Below are 12826 nucleotides of genomic sequence, written 5' to 3'. Positions count from 1 at the left end.
TTTCCCCTCATAATCTTTCACCTCAGGCCCAGAGGCCTGTTCTGACAGGGAAAGTTGGAACCACAAAATGGTGGCTACCAACTGCCCTAACTGCCAAGCCCAGAACTTACCCATAGACCAGTATAGGGCATTCCAGAACCTTCTGGTCCATCCTGGACCACTGAGGGGCAGCCTATATAAGGCGGAATGCGGGGCAGCCATTTTGTCTACCTGTGAGAGTCAGCTGGAGGACAGGCTGTAGCTAAGGGTGGGAAAGGGTTAGACATAGGGTTGACCTCCTGGACTGGGAAGCTGCCTTACTGATCCACCACACTACTCCCCTTTTGGTTACTTGTCCTGACCCCGCTGTTGAGGGTTACTGGAGACCCTGGGCGCCTAGCTTGCCCCTTGTCTGAATTATACAGGGGAAGTCTTCAGGAGAAGGAGACTGCAGTGCTGTGGTGTGCAGTCCTCTGCCCAGCATAAAGATTTCAGTGAGACTGTTGCAGTAAGAATCTCAAACGGAAAGGGGCTTATCCTTGTGCCCCCCCCTTGCTCAGCTCGTTAATCAAGTTCTGCCCGACTGCTGGAATCGCGCCCCCCTGGTGCCACAAACCCCCCCCGTGTCCCTCCTCCTACCTGTTGTAACGAGGGCTGGGGGAGCGGAGGCAGCGGGACAACGAGCTGTTCTGTTCCTGAGTCGGTGCGAGGCGAGCGGCGCCGATTTGGAACTGCAGTTGAAAGCCCTGAGGTGAGGAGCGGACCGGGAGGAGCCCTTGTCGATTTCTGAGTGGGCGGAGAAGAAGGGCAGCGCCGTTCGAACAGCGCGGTCTCAGGCAGTGAGACACTCGCTTTCCGCGCATGCCCAGTTGAGCCGCCGGGCTCTGTGAGGCGGAGCCGGATCGACGGAGGAAGAGGCAGTGGCGCTCATCTGCGCCAGTCCGTCCCCGCAGCGCTAACCCCAGGAATTGTGGAAGCGAGTCTTGAGGCTCTGACAGCGGGTTCAAGAGATCCCGTCCTCGAACCTCTCTGCGCTAGCCTCGGGAACAGAAAGCCGATTGGGCGGGAGAGGAACACTTCGGTATCTGACAGCCTGGACTGCTGTGGAGCCGCCTGATTGTGCCCAACACGTGGAGACTTGGGGAGTAACGCCTCCCTGGAACAGTAAGGAGTGTGTGGGGCAGGTGGGAAGAGTGAGCCGTTAGGGCTTAATCTCCTCGAGTATCAATGGAGAAGGGCCCTTGAGAGATCTGTCTGTGAGGGAGAGGAGGGGCGCTAGAGCCAGTGTAAGCAGATCAAACACCCTGACTGTCTTCCTCACCTGTGATTTAGGAAGTGGGAAGGAAATTGAGGAAGCTACCCTTAGTAAGTGCTGGCTCAGGGAAAAGGAAGCTACTGTAATAGAACCTGAGAGAAGGAGCATGTGCCGAAGTGGTGCTGAGAGTTCTGGTCAATTAAAAAGAGGTATAAGCCCCTCATTAAGGCGGCTGAGACATTTGTAAACATCTGGTTTAACTGAAACCTCTCATTGAATGTGCACCTTGTTGATGCGAAGTGGTGTTGAGGAGTAAAGTCTAGAGCACCTCACTGAGGTATAATCTAATTAATACTGGAGTCTGATTAAATGTTCTATGGATGGTGAAAATTAATGCAAGTTAACATTGCTGAAAATATTGTTGTTGATTTCATGACAACTGCATGTATTGAGCTGTGACTTTTCTAAGGACATATGAGTAATACTATTTCTCCTGACAGAATGTATAATACTAAATTGTGAGAACAAAGAGAACAAAGAATATTTTTATAAACCAGCTCATATTTTTACATACATTGGTGTAGTGTCATTTTTGTGTGCTATTGCGTGGATTTACTATTGGGTGGTTTGCAACCTCACACTTGTGCCTCTAGAATTGCATGTCTTACCCCTAGGCCAGGCTACCCTAGGTGACCTGGCATCTCAGGTTCTAACATGCTCAAATTATTTTGAGGTGTTCTTTTCAGAGAATTAGTTGTCCTAGTGTTAGATTTATTGGATGTGTATTATGCGGAGCCACATTTTGTGCTCAATTTTGAGGTGCTCCATTTTTTCAAGTTAGTTTTAAGAGCAGTGCTGTGCTCTATTTTGCGGAAGATGTTCATTTATACAAGGAGTTATGCAGTGTTATACGAGGAATTATACTGCTTCTAGATTTTATGTATAAGGTTTGCATCCAAGGATGAGCCATTTTTCAGAAATTTCATTGTGTTAAAAGCGTTAGTGCTGTGCTGAACCACTTTATTTAGTGCTCTTATATTTTAGAGGCGTTCAGTTTGGTAAATTTAAAGGAGCCGTTGGTTGCTCTATTTACAAATGTATGTATTTATCTAACCCATACATTTTCATTCTTGTGGATGTTATTATGTATCAAATCCATATTTTCCATTCTAGTGGATTTTATTAAGTTATGCATCAAATCCATATTTTCCATTCTAGTGGATTTTGTTGTGGATGTTGTTATGTATCAAATCCATATTTTTCCATTCTAGTGGATTTTGTTATATTATGTATCAAATCCATATTTTTCCATTCTAGTGGATTTTGTTATGTTACGGGTGACTGTACTTCTTTCACCAATTGAGGTTTTAACCTTTTTCTATTTACTTTATTTATAATATTTACTGTGTAGGTGTGGTATGTTCTATCTTCTCTACACTATTCATTCTTTCATTCTTGTGGATTTTGTGTTGTTGTGCATGATTGTATTTTCTTCCATGCTTTCACTATTTTAACTTCCTCCTTTGTATCTTTTCAATAATATTTGTCGTGTATCTATTGTATGTTCTTTCATCTACTTTTCTACTTTCTTTGTTTCTTATTTGTTTTTATTTCTATTAAAGGGGGAGATGTGTTACATCCTGCTTTTCTTTTTTCTCTGTCCTTCTTTAGTGTTTGTTATAACTTGCTCAGCATACATCTATGATGTCACATAGAATGCTGGTTGTGTATGCTTGAGAGGAGAGTCAGTTACATCTGAGGCTGAGCAGCAGTCCAGCTGCTCCTGGTGGGATTATAATTGAATTTACTTAATACTTTATTATCATCTTGATCTAATACAAATCTTCAATAAATCAAATATAAATTTATATCCTGGAATTATGGATCATTTAAATGTTACAGGCTACTTATGTGGGTGGCGCAATCAGCGCTGCAGGCCCACTAGTAGCATCTGTCATCACCAGCCCTGGCACACACAGTGCACTTTACTAGGGACTTCATGGTGATACAAATATGCCAATCAGGTATACCCAATCAATATAATAATTTACATAGGGAGCACGTACACTCTGGCACTGATTAGCAGTGGCAGAGTGTCCAAAGCCTCTAAACCATGAAAAACGAAATCCAGCACAGCATCAAAAGTACAGGAGGCAGAGGCAAAAAGATAGGGGAAAACCACGCCAAGGGTGTCAGGTCTAACAATGACACTTACATGGAAATCATGACTCTTTATAAATCTCTTATAAATTAAGTGGATCTCTTAAGAGGCACCAAGTAATGCAACTTCCAAACCATAGGCATGCAGGTGAGCTTGAGTGAAAAGAAACTCTGCCAGACAGCCATGGGACCGTGGCAAAATCTTGAAGACTCATTCACTGAGAAACTGACTTCATGGCTAAACCAACAACATTCAGGAGCACTGCAGGTTTATGGCAGTACCTACCACCTCACTGGTTTGTCAGAGGCCAGGCGGCATCCCAGTTGTCCGCTTATGATCTTTGGCAACAGGTACATTGAACAATACCAAGATATAAGAGTATAGTAAAGGAGCTCTGTTATACTCCCACTACATATATAAAATGCCCACACTTAACTGGATAAGGAAATAGGAATAGCAAAGAAACAGGCCATGTTGGAAGATGAGGGGACTGTTACATGGTTGGTTAATTAGTCGCATGTTTGTTCTTTAAATTTGCCAAAGTTTTCTTGGAAATACTTTGTTTCATGGTATTTTAATCTCGTGCTGCTGCGTTTTTCATTAAAAAATATATTGTTATCCTTGCCTTTGGTCCTGACAAAAAAATGTCCCCCAATACTTCTAAAAGAGCATATCCACCATATTTAATGTCCGAATATCACATTAGTTATGCTCAAGATTGCTCTTTAATATTGCAAGCTTTCTAGAATTTATCAGACTTTCTTGCATCTGTTGCATGCAGTCTAATTGAATTGTAGTCACCTTTAAAGTATTCTAATCGTGTAGGCACAGAATCAAAATAGTGCGAGAAACTTCCGGGAGGCTCTCAAATATTTTGAGAATCTTTCTCAACCCAAGTGAGATCCATCACAGCCATTACTTGAAACTTGGACATCCTTTTTCTTTTAAATTGACTTAATTAGTGGAGAAGTGCCACGGCCAGGAGTCAAGAGTAGGCCCAGCATTGAAAAAGATAGGGTAAGTGCCCAAAAGTATGAAGTTATTTGCCTGCTTTACAAATAAAAATGTGTCACAATCAAGGAGTGTGAAATTTCAATCAGGTCCCGAAACCACAAGAAACAAAAAGGATTTATTCTGCAAAGATGAGTCCTGCTGTGTCAAAGTGTAGGCGTGAAGGAGCTACCTAGGAGCTGTGCTCCCTATGGGCTACCGATGACCTTAAAGACTTTCGGCAAGAAATGGGTAGGGTGGATTGTTTGAAGCTTCATACACTGGCACCAGCTTACGGGACCCCAAAGGTGATTACTCACTAGCTGAGCCCAGTGTGTAGTGTTTCAGGAGGGTAGTCATGGGAGGGGGTTTGCCTATTTGTCTTTCCTTCTCTGCCTTTGGTTCTCCAGCATTGCATCTGCAGGAAGAGGACCTCCATGCTTAGATTTTGCCATTATTCTTTGGTATGGTTACCAAGGGCATATATTTAGAAGATGCAACAATCCCTTACCTTTGAAGGTTGCCAAGTCTTTTGTTTGTTAGGTGCAGGGATCGGTTTCCTGACCCTGTTACCTTCTCTTTGGATAGCAACACAGACTTCCCCATAACTGACCCTTCTACCTTGCAGCACCAGTGTGGCAAGAAGGCATACAGATTCTGGACTTGGGCCTACTCCTCACAGCACTGTGGGGGTTTAGTTTCAGACTCTACATACCTCACACATAATGACTCAGGATGCGTCTCCTCTAGCATGTCTGAAAAGCCCTAAACCCTGCATCTGGATTAAATGCCTTGAGGAGTGGAGCTGAAGCCCAAAGTTTGCTTGGGTGTGGGAGTGTGTTATATGTGAATTAAGGAGCCTGATGGAGGCCAGGGCTCATAGCCACACTAGTCTCACTGCTAGGGAACCATACATCCTACAGCAATCCTGGGATGCCTATTGGTGTCTGAGAGAACATAGGGTTTGTAGCAAGACTGAGATCATATTTGTTCTATGCAAGTCCTGGGATGCTCTTGGTATGGGGACTCTCTGGACATATAATTGATGTAGTTATATTTGTAGATCACAGTATTAGTCATTGAGAAGGTCCCAACAGGACAGCTGCTTAGTGTGGTTTATGTTATAGTGATAGAATGATTTGGTAAGCTTCGGAAAACAGGCTGCCTCTAAAATCTAAGTGGTCCTCTGTCTAATATGCAGGTGGGTGGTGTTCCATAGCAAGTATCATTATCTGTGGTCACTAGTTATATATAAGAAACATGAATGTATACATTTAAGGATGCCCTAAGGATAGCACAAGGCTTAATTTATCTTCTATTGTTATCACATCTTTTTTCACTGATCTATTTCTGCAACCAAAAGTGTTATGCAACAACATGTAACGTTGCAGGTTAATTGCAATCATTTTATGTTTTACTGAAGGAATTGTATCAGCATGTGAGTTTGTATTTGTAGATAGCGAAGCACTACTTTCCTCCAAGTAGCATGTTCGCTTCTCAGTCCAGTCCTTTTCAGATTGATGCTAAAGTTTACTTCATTTTTTTTTTTTGCACGTCTGAAACTTCTGTCGCTGTTCTGCCCTCTGACGAACAAACAAAACAAGAAGATATTTCTCTTCTTCCAACGCCCAGTGATCAAGATTCAAATACACCCAGAGCCTTGTTTCTCCCTGCTAAACCAGAGCTACAAGGCTGCAGTCCAGGTAGTGAGAGCAGTGTCAGTCTGGCTGCACATACCCAGAGGATGCTGTCACAAGAGTCTATTGCCAACACTGGTAGTGCCACTCCTCTGAAAGACAACACACAGCATTTGAAGTCAAGGAGCAGAGCTAAGAAAATAAAACTAGAACAGACTGAGGAATTTGAAAGGCAAACTAGACTGAGTAAAAAAGACATGCAGAGACCATCAGCACCACTGAAAAAGAAGAAAATAAAGGTGAGTTGGAATGCTACACACTAAATGCTATTTTGTGAAATGATCGTGCATTATTGCTCATGTTTTGTTTGTATCTGTTAGCTAACTCTCTAGTAATCAACTGCAGTCTCATCTCGGAGTTCTAGTGCATTAACATTTTGTATTCGAGACAAATGTGAGGCTGTACAGGGGCAGGGCCAGGAGGTATAGGAGGAACTGAGTCCGAAACCTGTAGTAGTGATTTTAAGGAGGGTTTTATTTATAGATATGCCTTTCTTCTCCTACTAGAGAGTCTTATTCGGGCAAATTCGTCTGGCTCCGTTCTGACACCCTTAGGGAAAGCTGGAAGTTCCAGGGTGGATCGGCCACACAGAGGAGGTGTTGCAGCCAGAGCGATCCCTTCGATCAGGTCCCCTACAGGCGATGCTCAGGATGTACGCCGGGACCGTAAAGAAAAGAAATAGAAAGCAATCACTGGGGCGTCCGGTGCTGAATAATCGGGACCGGGAGTGAGGGACACCAAGTGCGCCGTGTATGTACATAAGAACTAGTACCGTGCCAATTAGTGCTCGTGCAGGGGAAAAGGTACTGGGGTACTATATACAGATTTACACAGATTTACACACTGGCTATTAGTCCGTGATTTGGCCACACCCACCCAACCCGCAACTCTGCCCCGTACCTTTGTTAGCCACGCTCCTCCCGCGGGAGCGTGGCGGGGCGGTTCGCAGATACGTTGGCCTCCTGGCTTGATGTTATCAGCTGGGCTTGTTGGGGCTTCCTCTTCTTCTTCTCCGCCGCTGCCTGATTCCGTTCTCCGTCTCCAGTCTCTGCCGCCTTCTTCTTCCGGGGATACGCCGTCCATCGTCTTCCGGGATCCTCCTCCTTTTGACTCCATGACGTTCCACCTGGGTGGGGCTACGTCGTTCTGCGAGGCTGAATTAAAGGCACCCTGTCCATATTCTTCTTCATACTGCCACGGGCGACCAGTTTCCGATGGTAGCCACTCCTCTGGGTCAGGGGAGTTAGGCTGTTGGGAGGGAGCAGAAAGGGGTGTCAAGGGTATCGCTGTCCACCAGTCTTGGGAATCACCATGTTCTTCGCAGGAATGACCCGCCCCGTCACACACCTCCCCCCTTGGAATCTCCCGATCGGGGAGAGGAAAGACCCATGAGAGGAAATCCGCATTCCCGTTTTCTGCGCCCTTTTTATGTTGCACAGAAAAAGAGTAGGGCTGGAGGGACAGGAACCACCTTAGGACTCTCGAATTCACCGTCCGGTTCTGGTACATCCATTTCAATGGGGCATGGTATGTTTGAAGGATAAAAGTCTTCCCCTCCAGGTAATATTGTAGTTTGTCAATGGCCCATTTGATGACCAGGCACTCACGTTCCACTGTGGAATATTTACATTCCCTGGGAAATAGTTTACGACTGGCATATAGAATAGGGTGCTCTATACCATTGTCGCCCACCTGTGATAGTACAGCCCCTATTCCTACGTCTGAAGCGTCAGTTGCAAGAATGAATGTTTTGTCAAAATTGGGAGACTCCAGGACCGGGGCGGATGTTATGATCTGTTTTAACCCCTCAAACGCCTTCTGTGCTTCCCAAGAGGGATGGTGTATTTCTTTAGGTTTGACGTCTTTTCTTAGAAGGTCCGTGAGGGGAGCGGCCACCTCGGCAAATCCGGGGATGAAACGCCTGTAATATCCTATTAGCCCTAGGAAGGCTCTCAGCTCTCTTTTGTTGACCAGAAAACTGGTATTCCTAATGGCCTTCACCTTCTCCTCTTGTGGTGCAATGGTTCCATCCCCTAGGACATACCCCAAGTAGTTGACCCTGGTGAAGGTTACACAGGACTTTTTTTGAGTTGATATGTAGCCCAGCAGTTTGTAGGGCCGACAGAATCAGGTGTAGGTGTCTTAGGTGTTCTTCCCAGGTTTTGCTGAAAATTACTATGTCGTCCAAGTAAGCTGAACTGAATGAGGGATATGGTTTCAAAACATGATTCATGAGGCGCTGAAATGTGGCAGGTGCCCCGTGTAATCCAAATGGTAGAACCGTGAATTCGTACAGTCCTTCATCCGTGATGAAGGCGGTCTTCTTTCGATCTTCTTCATGGAGGGGCACCTGCCAATACCCTTTTGTGAGATCCAGGGTGGTGATGAAAACAGCGACTCCTAGTTTCTCTACCAATTCGTCGACATGAGGTATGGGGTACGCATCAAAGGTAGAGCTGGCGTTGAGGGCTCTAAAATCCATACAAAATCTTTTGGATCCATCGGGCTTTGAGACCATCACGATTGGGGAAGCCCAACTACTTTTGGAGGGACGGATCACACCCAGTTCCATCATATCCAGGACTTCCTTCCTCACAGCCTCTCGTCTGGATGCAGGAATTCTATAAGGCCTTTGTTTCACCATCTTTCCTGGGGTTGTTTCAATCCTGTGTTCCACCAGGGACGTTTTCCCGGGTACGTCCGAGAATATGTTGGAAAAGGGCCGTAAGGCAGAGGTCTTCAAACTTTTTTACTCTGAGCCCCCCCCTAAGCAAAATGTTTTGAGGTCGGGCCCCCCTCCAAAACTTTATGGGAAGGATTGGGGGAGTGGGAGGGACATAGCTGCGTGCAGGGAGCGGGCTTATGAGATGATTTCAGGAATACTTTTTCTATAGCTTATGAACCGCCCCAAATATGAGACTTCTAAAACAGCAAATGCATCAAACAAAAACAGATATCCCGAACAAACTACTCCCTATAATTAGGGTGTTGTGAGCCCCTAATACTCTTTGACCCCAATGCAACAATACCTGCTGCACTATTGAGAACTGCAGTCCTGAGTAGCAGGCTATCTCCTCTGCCTCTTTTACCTCGTCCCCACCATGATGGATCATCACCTCTGTCCTAATGCTTGAAAGAACAATAGGCTCTGATGCCCCTATTTTTAAAGGTAGACAGTCATACTTGTGATGCAGTGGGCCCCCACATTCCTGCCCCCCAGTCCTGCTGCATCTGCTCCTTTATGATAACCAGCAGTGGCCACTTACAGACTTGGTACAAAAGGGTGTGGTGATGGACGGAGCATCTGAACCAATCAAACACTCGCACCCAGTCAAAAGATCTGGGTTTAATCCATCACCGTTCTTTAGCCCACTCTGCCACCCCAGTTCAGACATGGCTATATGCAAATCAGTCTGACCCTGTGCCTAATGGGAACAGTCCAGCCCTTTTGTACCACCCCCCTTTTGTACCCCCTTTTGTACCACTTACAGACTTGGCAGCAGTACCAGCTTCACTAATGATTGACCCTTTAATAAAAAAAACACTTATATTGTCACCTTCTTTGGGGTATCTCTCTGAAGAAGCGGTCTCTGGCCATTTGTAAACATAAAAATTAGTCTGCATACAGTGCTCCTTATTCTGGGCTTTCTCTTTGACAATATCTTTGAACCTTGCTGCTTTCCTAGACCATTTCTGTGAGGCCCCAAGGATCGAGAGGATTAGGGCTCTGCATCTGAATGCAACCCTGCTGGCCTTCTACCTGCCACCCCATGGACTCGGCTTTCACAAAAAAACTTCCCCTGAATGGTTAATACTGACTGAGATGCCTGTGCCTGAAAGTGTGTGGCGGTAGTGCAGAAAGTTTAAAAAGGAAACCGGCCTTCTTACCAGCCATTAATTGATTGAGTCACTTAAAGACAGGGCCACTGGAATTATGAGTTTCTGCAGTAGCTGCTTTTTCCACATAATTATCAGTTTAGTGCATTTGCAACATGTTCCGGAGCAGTGGAAAGCTCTTTGCAAAGATTGACCGGTAAACTTGTAGTTGCTTTCTGCTGTATTTGGGTGTTAAACTGGTACTAATGGGGTGAAATATTTCCCCTGACAGCGTTACCGCGAGTTAAAATGACAAAATAATGAAGTAATGCTAACCACACAATGAGGCGCATTGTGCCACATAATTTACCTTTTCTTGCCGTATAATTTAGTCAAACCTGCCACATAATGTTGTCCTCTTCTGCTGAATATTTCCAGTGGATCTGCTTAAAGCTTTATGGTGGCAAAGATCTATTCTATTTAAGATGTAATGTAAAGGAGTTATCAGCTGGGATCTGGAATAGTGGAGACACTTACAAAAATGTCTACATTAGATACAGTTTGATTACTTATTACTAAAAAATATATTTTGTAAGAACTTGTTTTATCTCAATCACTGCATCATTTTGCAGCAGCCTAGCTTAGAGTATGTAAATACTGTTTTAAAATAATGACTTACATATTCACAGTGCTTTCTGCTACAGTTTGGGACCTCATAGCACTCTAAACAGGGCCATTGGAATTATGCGGCTGGAGAAGGCCAAATTATGCAGCATGGTTGACATTTCTGCAGCAAGCAAAGTCGAATTATGCTGCATATTTTGTGATCGCATTACTGCACTATTTTGCTATTTTTACAGTTGTTAACATTGTCCTGGCCTTTCTTGCCCCTCATAAGTACCACATTAACACCCACATATAGCAATAAGCAACAGAAAGGTGACCAGTCTACCTTTAGAAAGGGCCTTCCACTGCGAGGTAACATGTGTTGCTGCATTTTTAAATCTGCAAATCATGCTGCAGATGATGGATTATGTGCAAATGGGGGAAAACCCTAACTATGTGCTGAGCGTGCAGGGTGAGTGTGAAAGTGAAGGGTGAGAATGAGCACTGAGTTGTCTGAATGCAGGGTGAATTCCCAGACACTTGAAGTTAATCAGCATGTTACTGATGTGGTGTAGGGTTTTAGATATAAGTTAAACTATTGCTATTATGGAATTAATCAGGGAATCGAGGGTGAAATAAATAATGTGCTGATCACGCAACCAACTTCCAGTCTTCTGATTAGGGTTGCCAGCTCATTATTTTGATATTGCAGAGATTACAAAAATAAACATTCACCTAAAGCCCTATTTTCAGCACTTATCTGTGCGCTCATTTAAAAGCAAATATTACACACTTTTAAATGTGTTCTAGAGCTGCCTGAATGATTCATTTCTGAAAATGAAAGGAACAGACAGAAAGTCACTTTACAAAGAATACATACTTTTTTATTTAAGACCATATTTAGTGTCAAAGCAGGGTCTTTGCAGGCTCTTTAAACATACACGGCTGGCATTTTTTCTATTGGCAACCCGTTTTTGTACTCCTTTTCATGAAATGCATTTCCTCCCTACAGCAGTAAAGTTATAATACAATTGTAAGGAATAGGCAGAGTCGGGGCCCAGGAAAAAGAAAAAAAAAACTAAGCTTCGGTAACCAGCTCCTGAAGGTATTTAAATGGTCTTTAAAGACCTGTGAAATACTTGGTTGTGCTGGAGTCTTAATAAGACTCCAGACACTGGGCAGAGCCCCCACTGACCTCTGGCCCCGGCAACTCTGAGGGCTTCAGAGTAAATGAAGACAGCCTGGAAATACAGCAGATAAACATCGCTGCACTTCCAGGCGTCTTCATTTACATGTGCTTGCAGAGGCCATGGCGCCCCCCCTGGGAACCCATCCACGCCCCCCCCAGGGGGGCGCGCCCCACAGTTTGAAGAACTGTGCCGTAAGGTCACGGATAGTTCCTTTTTCATCTGGTCAGTGAGTTCGTGGTTCACGACAAGGTGTTCCATCGTTGACTCCTTCTTCGGCGTAGTGGGGAGCACCAAGTTGGTGCTGTGGGGAACATGACCAATCCACTTCTTCAGCAAGTTGATATGATAGGTTTGAGTTTTGGAGGGGGAAAGCCGTAGTCTGTATGTGGTGTCTCCTATGGTCTCAATCATTTCATAGGGTCCCATCCATTCGTTTTTACTGGAAATAGATGGCAAGAGCACCAGGGCCCATTCTCCTATTTTCAGTCTTCTCAGTTTTTTCCCTTGGTCATAATACTTCTTTTGTTTTTCTTTTTGTAGTTCCAGGTTGGTATATGCGAGGCTTCGAAGTTTCCCCAGTTTAGATCTTAATTGCATCGTGTATTCCAGTAGGGATTTCTGTTCTTGGGCCTCTTGTGTTTCCCAAGCGTCTTTGGTCATTTCCAACAATGACCTTGGGAGGCGGCCGTACAGGAGTTCAAAGGCCGAGCAGCCTAGACTGCTCTGTTTCTGGGCCCTGAGTACATATAGCGCTAGTGGAAGCAAGCGATCCCAGGCAGGCCCTTCTGAGGACAGCATTTTCTTTAGTGTCGATTTTAGTGTCAGGTTGTAACTCTCGACGAGACCATCGGTCTGAGGATGGTAGACCGATGTCTTCAGGTGTCGAATGTTCAGGGACTTGCAGACCTCCTTCATCATACGGGACGTAAAAGGAGTCCCCTGGTCGGTTAAGACCTCTTTCGGGAACCCCACTCGGGCGAACAGCTCCACGAACTTCTCTGCCACGTTGGCGGTGGTGGGAGCCCTTAAGGGAAAAGCCTCTATGAACCTTGTTGCGTAGTCTACAATAACGAGGGCATATTGATGCCCCCTTGACGACTTTGGTAGGGGTCTGATTAAGTCCATCCCTACA

The sequence above is a fragment of the Lissotriton helveticus genome, chromosome 4_1 (genome assembly GCF_964261635.1).
Source record: "Lissotriton helveticus chromosome 4_1, aLisHel1.1, whole genome shotgun sequence".
NCBI classification, from domain to species: Eukaryota; Metazoa; Chordata; class Amphibia; order Caudata; family Salamandridae; genus Lissotriton; species Lissotriton helveticus.
This window is presented reverse-complemented; position numbering follows the sequence as displayed.